The sequence below is a fragment of the Myotis davidii genome, unplaced genomic scaffold (assembly GCF_000327345.1).
Source record: "Myotis davidii unplaced genomic scaffold, ASM32734v1 scaffold415, whole genome shotgun sequence".
Classification (NCBI taxonomy): Eukaryota; Metazoa; Chordata; class Mammalia; order Chiroptera; family Vespertilionidae; genus Myotis; species Myotis davidii.
Window position 1 is genome coordinate 6,679,111 of NW_006287951.1, and position 13,165 is coordinate 6,692,275.

The window sequence follows — 13,165 nt, forward strand, 5'->3', positions numbered from 1 at the left end:
TCACATTTGTAATATCTTAATCAATAGGGGGGGGGGAGAGAAATAAATAAATAATAAAAAGATACCTAGGAATAAACTTAACCAAGGAGGTAAAAGACCTGTACTTGGAAAACTATAGGACATTAAAAAAAGAAATAGGGGAAGATACAAACAAATTGAAGCTTATACCATGTGCATGGATTCCAAGAATTAACATCATTAAAATGTCTATACTATTCAAAGCAATCTATAGATTCAATGCAATCCCCATTAAAATACCAATGGCATACTTAGAGCTAGAACAAATACTTCAAAAATATGGAACCATAAAAGACCCTGAATAGTTGCAGCAATCTTGAGAAAGAAGAATGAAGTAGGAAATACCACAATACTGGGTATCAAACTATACAACAAAGCCATTATAACCAAAACAGCCTTTTACCATTACAAGAACAGGCATACAGACCAATGGGTCAGAACAGAGACCCCAGAAATTGACCCACACCATGACGGCCAATTAATATTTGACAAAGGAAGCAAGAACATACAATGGAATAAAGACAGTCTCTTCAACAAATGGTCACACTTCCAGGGCAGCCCACAACCAACAACTGGTTGATGCCTTGAGGCCAGGACCCTGACCTTAAGTCATAGCAACTCAACAAAGCCATCCAGCTCTAGAGCTCCCCATGAGGTCAGTTCTTCCTCTGCCCAGTCCTTCTCCCTTCCTTTCCCTTCCCTCCCTTCCTGCTTCCCTCCCTCCCTCCTTCAAAGGGATTGATTAGGAGAACAGAAATTCCTGGTAACTTTCCTCCATGCTCATCTCTATCTCAGAGTCTGTTTCCTGGGAAACCCAACTTAACCCACATAACAACATGGGTAAATCATGTACGAATAGTTATAAGGAGAAAATAACATTAAGTAACAATATTTCTACTCCAACAATCAATAAAAATTAACAATACATGCACACAAAACTATACGTTTTCAAGAACACATACAGATAAAAGAACATGCCTCCACATATTAGGATTGCCTACGGGACGAAGGAACAGTAGTGGGAATAGAACTGAGGCCAATGATGACAGCATGACATGAGTGGAGTCAATGTTTTTGTACCTCAGGTCCAAATTAGTACTGCTACTACTGGTAATAATAATAAAGTCATTTGAATTGATGAAATGAGGGGTACTTGGAATATGTGGTTGCCTAAGAAATGGCTTGGGCCCTAGCTGGTTTGGCTCAGTGGATAGAGCATCCACCTGTGGCCAGAGGCTGCAGGCCTGGGCAGGGGCGGAGCCGGCAAAGCAGGGGTCTGGGAGTCGCCTGCTCAGGCCCGGTCAAAGGCATGTACCTGGCTTGCAGGCACATCCCCCGTAGGGGGTGTGCAGGAGGCAGCTGATCGATGCTTCTCTCTCATTGATGTTTCTAACTCTCTATCCCTCTCCCTTCCTCTCTGTAAAAAAAATAAATGAAAAAATATTTTAAAAGAAAAAAGAAATGGCTTGGGTTTCCATGGCCCTTTATTAACAACAGGCACAAAAGCAAACGCAGCAACTGGCTTCCTTAGGAACAGCACTGAGGGCCAGAGCACCACTGCCTTGTGAGCCCCCACTTTCCAGAGCACCTCACCAGCCCCCCAACTTTATGGCTGGCTGGTCCTGCCCTCAGAATGTCTGGACTATCTCTGGGTCTGCCTGGAGTGAACCTTTCATTCGAGGCGCTCACACAGTCACTGAGAACAGAGTGGATGGAGGCTTCCTCGTCTACCAGCGGAACTCCTATCTGTTTAGTGATTTCTTGTACATTGATCAGAATTGAGTTTAGAGCTTGGTTTTGGTTTGTTGTTTCTTTTGGGGGGGGGAATATTTTTGGGGGTATTGTTTTTTGTTTCAGAGATCAGAAGCCCAAAATGAGTCCCCCGCTTTTTTTTTTTCAATTTACAGTTGGCGTTCAATATTATTTTATATTAGTTTCAGGTCTACAGCCTAGTGGTTAGACATTTATATAATTTACAAAGTAATCCCCCCACAAGTCTAGCATCCACCTGGCACCGTATAGTTATTACAATATTATTGACTATGTTTTCTTTTCCACCCAGTCCCCCAACCCCTTACCTTCTGGCAGCCGGCAGTTTGTTCTCAGTATCTGTGAGTCTGTTTCTGTTTATTTGTTTAGTTTGGTCTTTAGATTCCACATAAAAGCTTGTCTTTGCTGTGATGTTCCCGTAGCAAGTTGTGGAGGAGAGAAACGCAGCCCCACTAACCGCTCACCACCAGACTCAGCCAGTATTTCCCAGAAGAACCTGGTAATTGCTGAGCAGCCAAATCAGCTGGGAGGCGGACACCGATTGGCTGTCCCCACCTCCACCCCGCTTCTTCCTGGGGAGCAGCTCCCCATCCCCCTCCTTGCCACGGGGCTGCAGTTGACGTGGTCCTATGTGAAGTCCTCGTCAAAGGCACGTGCGTGGACGTGATGCCAGCCACTCCCAGCCTGGCCTTAGAAACTGCTGTGGACAGTGTCCTCCGGGCTCTTTCCCGTCTGCTGTTGGATGCAGATTAACACGTATCCTTGTGAGCCACGGTCAACGAGGAGGGCAGACCCACGAGATGGACCAGGTGAGGGTGAGCTGCCCGCTGATCAGGAACACGTGCTTCAGACTCAACACGGGCAGGGCCAGCAGGAACGAAAGCACATGATAGAGCAAAGCTGGGAAATGCAAGATTCCACAGTCTGGAGATCATTCTGCACACTCGGGCCGTGGGTTAAAAGGCTTCAGCAAGGCTTCAGGTAGGTCTGTTACGTCTGCCTGGTTGTCCCCCAATGTAAGGAAAGGTCTCCCTCATTTTATTTTTAAAAATAAGCAAAGATCCTTTTATTTAAAAAGAGAAAAGGATCCCCAGGTGTCAAATACAGAAAGTGAGAAGAAGAGAGCTGGGAAATGCTCCAAGATGGCTTCTTTATAGGAGGGAAATTATAAAAAGAGGCCAATTACAAATAAAATCGAATGTTCTTTATATACTGTTAAAAGATATATACATCAAGCTTTAAATTATATAAATAACTTTATTTTCATTCAGGTAAGTTTAGCAAGTCTTGCTGATTGCCTGTTCGGTATCCATTCCCACTTTCTCACTTATGAACAGAATGGTTAAAACTACGCCATCTCCCAGCAGCCTGGCGGCTAAGCAAGGCCTCAGCTCCATTCTGGCCAATAAGATGCAGGTGGAAGCCCCTAAGGAGGGTGCTCTTGCCTGGATTAAAAGGCAAGATTTTGCTAGGACAGTGGTTCTCAATCTTGGCTGCACATTAGAGTCACCTGGGAATCATTTTAAAATCATTATTTCTGGGCCTCATCCTCCGGAAATTCTGTTTCTTTGTTACCAATGTTGTGGCCTCACCCCATAACAAAGAAACAGAATTTCCGGAGGATGAGGCCCAGAAATCAGGATTTTAAAAAGATTCCCGGTGATTCTAATGTGCAGCCAAGGTTGAGAACTCCTGTGCTAGGTTGTCACCTGTGCTCTTCGCCATCTTTCTCACTCCAAACTGGAACATGGAGGGATCTGCAGGGCAGCAACCACCTTGTAACCACAAGACACCACGCGAGGCAGAGGCGTGCATGCTGAGGGTGACAGAGCGGAGACATGCAGGGCAGCTGGACCCCCGTGGCTGGGCCAAGCTGAGTAACAGCCTGGGCCCTGCTGCCTCCCCTCCTCACCCCAATCAACGGTTAAGAGGTACTGATTGTTTTTTTGTTATTGTTTTGCTATTTGCAGATAAATGGATTCCTGATACCAAACAGGACCTCTCTACTCATTTTCAAATACAAAGACGTCTGTTAAAAGAAAAGAAGGGGGGAAAAAGGCTGTCAAGTTGGTGCTCTATAATTTATACAAATGTTCCATAATGTAACTTATAGCTTCCAAATGATATTCAGAGAGAGTAAGTCACAAAGAGAGAAAGAGACATTGTCAGATAACTAAGGGCATGTTCCTAAATATCTGATATAAAATACGTAATTGAAAATCTAAAACCCCCATTGTAAAGTGATTTTTAAAAGCTTCCTTTTAAGTCTTCTTGAGAAATAAACATGTTCTGGCCAGGATAAAAATGAAGTATAGGCAAGTATTTACAAAGAGCTACAAGTTATGACTCTTAGTAACTTCAAGATAGATTAAAAAATAAAAAACTATGGTTTAGTTACTACTTTTATTTTTAAATATAACCTTTCAATAAGAAAGTAACTTATATGTTATGAAAACTGGCAATATCCCAAAATTATACAGAGCTATAATAATAATACTTAAGAGAAACATAAAATAACAAAAATTTCTTTCAAGGTGTGAATAATAGAAAATATATGTGTGTTACTCTCTGCCCCTGGTTCCTGGCACAGAGCTTCTAAATCCCTTGCAATTTCCTAAGTGTAAGAGCACCAATATGTGTTCTAACATTTGGTCCTGAACTCCAGTTCCCAACTCAGGGTCCTAAATCCCTTGGAACTTCCTGAGTGACAGGAGTGCCTTCTGTTCTAATGGGGTGACTGTGGGTGGGCTCCTGGATGGGGGCTTATCACCAGGAAGACCAAGCCAGCACTAGAAGCTTAAGACTTTCAACCCCGCTCTCCCCCATCCTCTGGGAGGGGAAAGGGGCTGGAGATTGAGCTAATGCTCCATCACGGCCATCTGAGGAAGCCTCCATACAATCCCAGGGGTGTGGGGTTCGCAGAGCTTCTGGATAGGTGAGCGGATTGGTACACCCCAGCTCCACGGGAATACCAGCTCCTGGGCTCAGGGTTCCTCCAGACTCGTATCTCTTCATCTGGCTGTTCACTGATACCCTTTATTATGTCCTTCCCTGAGCTCTGTGAGCCATTCCAGCAAATTATCAAGCCCATTGAGGGGGTTGTGGGAACCCCAATTTATAACTGGTCAGTCAGAAGTGCAGGTGACAACCTGGGACTCTCAACGGGTGGGATCTGAGGCTAACACCAGGTAGATCCCGTGGAATCAAGGTGAACTACAGGACACCCGCTGGTGCCACAGAGAAGTCCTGGATTATGTGAACAACCCACACATCTGGTGCCAGAGTGTTGTGGGTGTGAGACTAAAGGAGAAACACGAGAGGAGTGCTGTTCTTTACACACAAGAATAAAAGTTATTTTTTTTAAACTGTCACTTTCAATCTTGGCCGATGAAATGGTGGGCTCTGAGCCAAGAAAAAGAAATAAAACTATCTCCTGGCTTTAAAAAAATGTATATATGAGCTTTATTTTCTCCAAGTAATTGGGAATTCCAAACTTAGGAACTTTGAATACTTTTAATTCCCAATAAAAACATGTTGTATAATAAGAACTGGTAAAATTTAACATTTCATAGTCTAGTAATTTCCTTATAAATTGGAATCAGAAAAAAACACATCTATTGGTGAATGAAGTTATTGTTGAAACTCAGTTCTTTGTAAAAGGCTGTGTGTTTTATCTCTGCGGTATTTGTGCACTTACTAAAAAAAGCAAAGATAGAAACATATTATGACATATTTAAATTGTACCAAGATTGGGTTTTACAGAAAAGGCAAAATAGCTAAAAGTTTTAATGGCTGTAATTGCATTTCCTATACTGATTTTCTTATAAAAACAACAATAGTAAAACCTATTCTACTTACTCTTAATTAATATTAGAAAATATATTAATGTAAAATCAATGTGTATTATAATTAATATTACAAATATGTCAAAATCTAAGTAACTAAATATTTAAAAAATAAATGGCTTCCAATGAAAACACTGATGTATTTCTATTTATATTTTAGATAATTTTCAATAGAAATATGTTACTATAAATTGTTAATATTATTAAGGTATTTTATTATTTACATGTTCTGATCTAAAGTGGCTTTGGCCTGGCTGATGTGGCTCAACAGGTGAGCATCAACCCAGGAACCAAGAGGTCACCAGTTCCATTCCTGAGCAGGGTACATGCCCAGGTTGTAGGCTCAATCCTCATAAAGTAGCTTTGGGACTTTGGATTTATAAGGTATTGAGTGTAGCAGGAACATGTAGCACCCACCATATGTGGATGGGCTCCTCCATGCTTCCCACCCCTGTGCAGTTGGATGGGGCTGCATGACTAGTCCTGCCAAAGGGCTATGGATCAAAGTGGTTCCTGTCCCTTCTGGGACTAGCATGGTAGAGCCAGGACGTGACACCACAGCTCTCTTTTTCCCGGGGAAGGCGACTGGGGAAGCCAGGTGTTCCAGAGCAGGTGGCTCTTGATGGTGGACTTTTAGTCAGACTGGATCCAGAGTAACCATGTGGAGCAGAACTCTCACTGATCCATGGGAGATATGAACTATAAGTGAGCAACAACTTGTGTGTGTTAAGCTACATAGTATCCTACTAATTAGCTTACATAAGAGATATTAGTGTTCATCTACATAGAATATGCAAAACAAAACTAATAAGAGTTAAAATAATGTCATTAGTAAATATACATGTATATGTAAAAGCTAGGTTTACATTTTAGGCCATGGAGATAGAGAGTTATAAGATAATTTTAGGCAAAAACTCACATCTTACATTTGTCCGCATTCTCTACTAATTGCATGGAATGTCTATCTCAGATACTGAGAGTCTTGTGCTTTTCTATTTCCTTGAGTCCCCCTGGGGAAATATAAAAAGAGAATGAAAGTGGTTTTCCCCTTCAAATTATTGGTCCAGTAACTAGCTGATGCCAACATGGAAACCTGCCTGGAACTGTGAGATGGGAAGCATGCTTGCCTTCATGTGGCTTCCCCAACCATCAGGTGCTCCTTGGAAGCTCTGTCTGATCCCACCCTGTTCTGGGATCAGACCCAGATTCAGGAAAACTTCCCTGGACACAGACCTTTCTCGTCGCTTTGCCCATTTCTTCCCATTCTCCGACGCACACTTCTCCTCTCCTCTGCCTTTCATGTCCGGGTTTCGGGTTGGTGCTATGTCCTTGACTCTGATGCCCCACTCTCTCCTGTGAGGAGTTCGTGCATGTGCAGCCTCGCTGACTCCAAAGTCAATGCCGTTGCAGGTCCCTCCCCAGCACTGGGGGTACCTCCGGCATCCCTTCTCACAGCATCTTTCCTGAGATGTCCTATAAGAAGCTCAAGCAGCTCATCACCTGCCCCCAACAAGCCTGCTTCTCTTCCTCTGCCCCTCCCTCGACATCCCATCGATCCAGACACCTGGACTATTATCTTTGGAAATCCCTGCTTGTCCAAAGTCTTTCCCCCAACATTTCTTATTTTCCCCCAATATTTGGACCTTTTCTTCCCACACACAGCTCCTCCTACTCATTCTATTGCACCAGCACCATCCCTACTCCATTCCTATCCAATTCAACACTGCTTCAAGTGAGCTTTCTACATGTAAATCTAACCTACCTCTTTCAATATCTCCCCATCAGGCAGGGCAGAGCCCCCTTAACATGGTTCTCCGGGCCTTTTGTGACCTCACCCCTGTGTTTTTATTGAGCCCCTTTTCTCTCCATTCCTCTCCCTGGACTCTGGGTGCACCCACACCCCTGGACCCTTGCTCACACTGTACCCTCCTCCTGAAATGCCTCTCTCATCCGGTTGTCTGGCTAAGCGCTGCTCATCATCCAGGTTTCAGTGTGAACACCATCTTCCCAAGGATGCTTTTCCTGCCCACCAAGCTGACCGGGGTCCCCTTCTCTCTGACTCCCCACATCCCTGGGCTACCCTCTGACATGGACCTATTAGATCATGCTGTCGTGGCCTGTCTACTAGCCTACCTCTCCTCCTCCCTCCCTCCCATGTAGGCTGTCTGTGGGCAGATGGAGGTAAATCTCCAGGAAGCTGAGCACGCCGCCAGCATCCTGGACAAAGGCACAGGTCCAGAGATTGTATGATGGTGTGAACATGTCCCACAGCACCTGGGGGTGGAAGAGAAACAAAGTTCAGAATGCATGGAGCCAAAGCTAGTCTCTAACACTCGTAACCATCACAGGACAAGTACCAGTACCAGTGCAAGCCAAGGCTTCAGTGCCCATCCACACCTAGATACAAATGTCTCTCTTCTCAGGAGCCTATTCAATAATGCTGTGCGCACATTATGCATTTGGCACACATTTTAAAATTATTTTGCATGGGATATAACAAAATACATGTTTATCATAATCCTCTGCTTTAGGGCACAAACCTGTAGTGATACGACAAACAGAGCCCATGTCTGTGTGGGAAATCGCATGTTTTAACCATCCCTGTGAACAGGGCAAATCTTAGTGTATCTGACCCAATTTGTCCCCCATGACATGGGAATGTTTCAGATAACACTGCACACAGAATCACCATGGATGCAGGCAAATGACTTCGGGAAACTTGCCTGGCAAAATTCCTCCACAGCCTGTATAAAAGCACAAGAACGACTTGGTTTCACAATTATGCAGTTAACTACAAAGCACTGGCATTTATTTTTTTTTTCATTTTTTTTTTATTGCTTAAAGTATTACAAAGGGTATTACATATGTGTCCATTTTTCCCCCCCAACCCTAGACAGTCCCCTAGCCTCCCCTATCCCCCAGTGTCTTATGTCCATTTGTTATGGTTATATGCAGGCATACAAGTCTCTTGGTTGATCTCTTACCCCCCTACCTCCTGCCCCCCAATCCTCCCCAGCCTTCCCGCTGTAGTTTGACAGTCTGTTCGATGTTCTCTACCTCTGTATCTATTTTTGTTCATCAGTTTATAATGGCCTTTATTATCCATAAATGAGTGAGATCATGTGGTATTTATCTTTCTCTGACTGGGTTATTTCACTTAGCAAAACGCTCTTCCATGTTTCTCTCTCATTGATGTTTCTAACTCTCTCTCTCTCCCTTCCTCTCTGTAAAAAATCAATTATATATATATATATTTATTTTTTATTTTTTTTAATAAATAAATAAATAAAAATGTATTGGAACCCAGTTGGCTGGAGCATCAGCCTGTACATCGAAAGGTTGCCCAGTCAGGGCATATACCTGGGTTGCAGGTTCAATTCCTGGTTGGGACACATATGGACGGTAACTGATTCATCTCTCTCTCTCTCTCTCTCTCTCTCTCTCTCTCTCCCTTTCTCTCTCTAAGCATGTCCTCAAGTAGGATTAAATAAATGAAAATGAAAATAAAAAATAATTTTAAACATGTATTTGAATTCTTTGTGTGTAGTCCTTACTTACAGATCAATTTTGTATATTTTTTCAGAATTAATGATCACACCAAAACTCAAAACATAACAGAAAGGAATTATCTTAGTAGAAGCTAAAAATATCAACTGAAAAACAGAACAGAAGAGGCTTCAGTGTGTCAAAACCTTTTCTGTCACACTAGACTAAAATGCTGCTGGCCCAGGGGAAGATAAGGAAGGAACGGTGATGTCCACAAAGCAGAGGTGATGAAATAACAGAAGAGATCAAAGATTATGAGGATGGCCCTGGCCCGTGTGGCTAAGTGGTAAGAGCGTGGGCCTATGCCCCAAAGGGTCCCAGGTTCAGTTTCTGGTCAAGGGCACTAACTGGGTGGCAGGTTCGATTCTGGGAATGATCTGGCCGCATGTGGGAGGCAACCAATCCATGTGTCTCTCTCTCACATCGCGATGTGTATTTCTCTCTCTCTCTCTCTCTCTCTCTCTCTCTCTCTCTCTCTCTCTTCCTCCCTCTCTCCCTCTCTTGAGCACACACACGGACGCTCCCTCTCCCTACCCTCCACTCTCTTTAAAAATTAATGGTAAAAATATTCTCAGGTGAAGATTAACAACAACAAAAAGATTATGAGGATCAGAACACCACCACACAAGATGCAAAAGAGCAGAATGGATACAGCGTAGAGCCATACACTGCAGACAGAACTTTTTTCCAAATTTACAACAACCCTCACATTTTCATGACTATAATGATACATGAGGATGAAAGAAACTTGCCTCAACCACCAATAATATACAGCAATTTTTGATAACTATGCAAGAGGAAAGAGTGAGTCATCTTTCTGTCCTCCTTGGGAAATAACATGACAAAATTGTTGCCAGATGAAGATCAAAGAATATGCTATCAACTATGTTAGTAAAAAAAATATTATAGGGCTGTGTCTGTTCATTCAAGCACACTATTATTTTTCAGGTGGTGTCAGCTTTTAGAAATATGACATTTGATGCAATTTCTTTCTTGTTCTAAATAAATATCCACATTTTGCCTACTTTTGTATGCATGATCTCGTATTACTGTCAGTAACGGACACACAAAATCTGGGTTCACACCCGTGTTTCTGTGATTCTATCCACAGTCTCCGCCCGGGGCCTGGCACCTCAGACTCGCTCAGTGAATGAAAGATGGGTGGCTGGGGAGCCGGTGTTATTATTCCTGTGAGTCACTGAGCCACTCCACAGTCTATTTCTTTGCCAAGTAAACTGGTGTCCTCTCTTGTCCCAGTGGCTATGACACCGGGAGCTGGGGGACATGCTTCAGCCTCAGCCGAGTCATCAATCCTGCCCAAGCAGCCTGCCCTCGCCGATAAGCTAATGTCCCAGGAACCCTGGTTCTGACGGGCGCAGCTCAGCAAGGAGCCCACCTCGTGATCGGGAGAAACGAACAGAATGGCCCGGTGCAGGTCCCCATCCTGTGGACAGGCCAGAGGCCCCTTCGCTCCTTCTGAGACGGAAGGCTTCTCACTATTCACCAAGCAGTAGACAACTCTCCTCCCCTCCCACTGCAGGTCCTTGGGAGGGTGGTCCGTGAGGGTGCTCAGGCTCACAGACGGCCAGGTCTTCTATTGGCTGCCTGAGTCCAAGAGCAGAGCTGTTATTCATCCTCCTGCTCCGGGGCTGTAGTAGAATTAAAGGCATTTTTCTCCTGGGCACGTATAAAGGGACCGGGCACTGTCTTAATGGCTGGCCTCAAACCTTACCTTCCAAAGGGAGGCTGTGGGCTTAATAATTTCTTGGAAGCTTCACTTTCTGCTGCTGTCTCCCTCCAGCCCTTGTGCTGAGCAGAAGCTGCGGGTGGAGCCAGGCCTCACCAGCGGGTCAGCCCGGCCCAGTGCAGAGAAGGACATTCACACTGAACAGGCAAGGCCCGAGGAAGCTGCAGGCTGTGCACTGCAGGACCCGCAACCTTCCCTGTTCTGGTAGAAAGAACCTGGGGAACTTCTAGGGAAAGTAACATGCATGGCCGAAGTGCTTGATTTTGAAAGTTAATCTTCTCAACACTCTATGAGACTGTTTTATTATTAATCCCATTTTGCAGGCGGGGAAATGGAGGCCCAGATGAACTGACGGGCCCAAGGACAAACAGCTGATAGTAATATTAAGACAGACAATGAGACCCTGTGTTTAACACTGTTTTCTTTTTTTTTCCTTTTTAAATATGTTTTTATTTATTTTAGAGAGTAAAATCGATGAGAGAGAAACATTGATTGGCTGCCTCCTGCACACCCCTACTGGGGAGCTAGCCTGCAACTTGGCATGTGCCCTGACCAGGAATCGAACCAGGGACTTCTCGGTGCAGGGACAATGCTCAACCTACTGAGCCACAGCCGCCAGGGCTAACGCTGTTTTCTTAATTGTAAAATAACAGTGACCACAGCCACCTCATGATCACACACCTACTTCGTGCCAGGCCCTGTGCCAGGCAACAGAGAGTGCAACCTGGGAGGCCTCTTCTCCCACAGCCTTTAAGGAGCTTGTGGGCTGGTGCCAATGCGGCTGTGGAGACAGACATTCACGCAGGGGGTTCACAGCTCAGGGAAAATACCAACACAATGTGTGTGCGTGAAGGGCAGCCTGGGCAAGTAAGGAAATATTTGCTAATGCAGGTTTAGAAGAAGCTAGTTTGCTTCCCACAGTAATTCTCTGCAGAAATCCTTCCATGTTTATTTAAAATAGAGCTGCTTTTAAAGAAGGTGGGAAGCCAGAGAGGTGGAGAACCCGCATCAAATCTTCATTCCTGTCTGTCTCTTTGTATTCTTCCTAGCAACCCCCGCTCTATTACCCCCCGTTCAATTATGTCTATTTCTCAAGTAAAAACAAAACAGGAGGTTCAAAGCACACTTTGTACACGATTGTCTAACTACTATGCTGTATGCCTGAAACTAATACAAAATAATACTGAATGTTAACTGTAATTGAAAAATAGGCCAGCTGGAGTGGCTCAGTGGTTGAGTGTTGACCTATGATGAATCGGGAGGTTACAGGTCAATTCCCACTCAGGGCACATGCCCAGATGGCAGGCTGTGGGGCGTGCAGGAGGCAGCCGATTAATGATGTTTCTATTTCTTTCTCCCTCGCCCTTCCTCTCTGAAATCCATAAAAATATTTTTTTTAAAAAAGAAAAACAAGATCTAAAAAAAAAAAATGCCCAGAGCCAGGTCACAGAGCAGAACCCAAATTTGACGGGTGTGTGACATGGCCAAGTGCACTGTCCTCGAGCACCCAACCCTGCCTTTTTCGGGGATGCAGCCGTTATGGAAGGGCCAGCACTCAGACCTGGGACTGAGAACCCCATTGGAGGCTGTGTGCCTGCTCTCCGGCTCCTCCTCCTGCCCCTGCAGCTGCCTCACATTACAGGCCCGAGATTCATTGCAGGCGCTAGGGCCTGAGCTCAGCTCTCAGGGGACTGAGTTCGAGGAGCTCGGTGACTCAGGGCCTCTGCTCTGATTCCTGTTAAGCACTCTAGATTTAATAGCTGCTATTAATACAAATTATGCTTCATTAAGCATGAAGCTAAGGAGAGCGCGGCTTGGAGGCTTCAGTTCGATATGGGGCCGAAGGACAAACAGAACGGCTATTTTTAATCCCGGCAATGTCACCAGGGAGAGAGCAGCCGGCGCTGCCTTCGCCTGTCGCCACTGCTGCGAATTTCACATTTTCTAATAAATATCTCTTGTTTGCAGCTCCAGGTGTGACAGAGGTAAACCTTCCTAATCCTTGAGGGATGGTGATACCCAGAACATTTTCCCTTTGGAAAACTTTTTCCTAGAAAACTTGAGAAGGAACAGGGGGAGAAGCTCTCAGCAGGTCCTCCAACAGACGCCTGCCCTGCACCTCCACGGAGGCCCCAGATCTCCCCCTGGGGGTTCGCAGGGCTGGCCACGCTGCCTGGACTGTTACCTTGCTGGCTTTATCCAGAGGAAGCTGGAGAACAGACGCGATCATGCCTGGGTC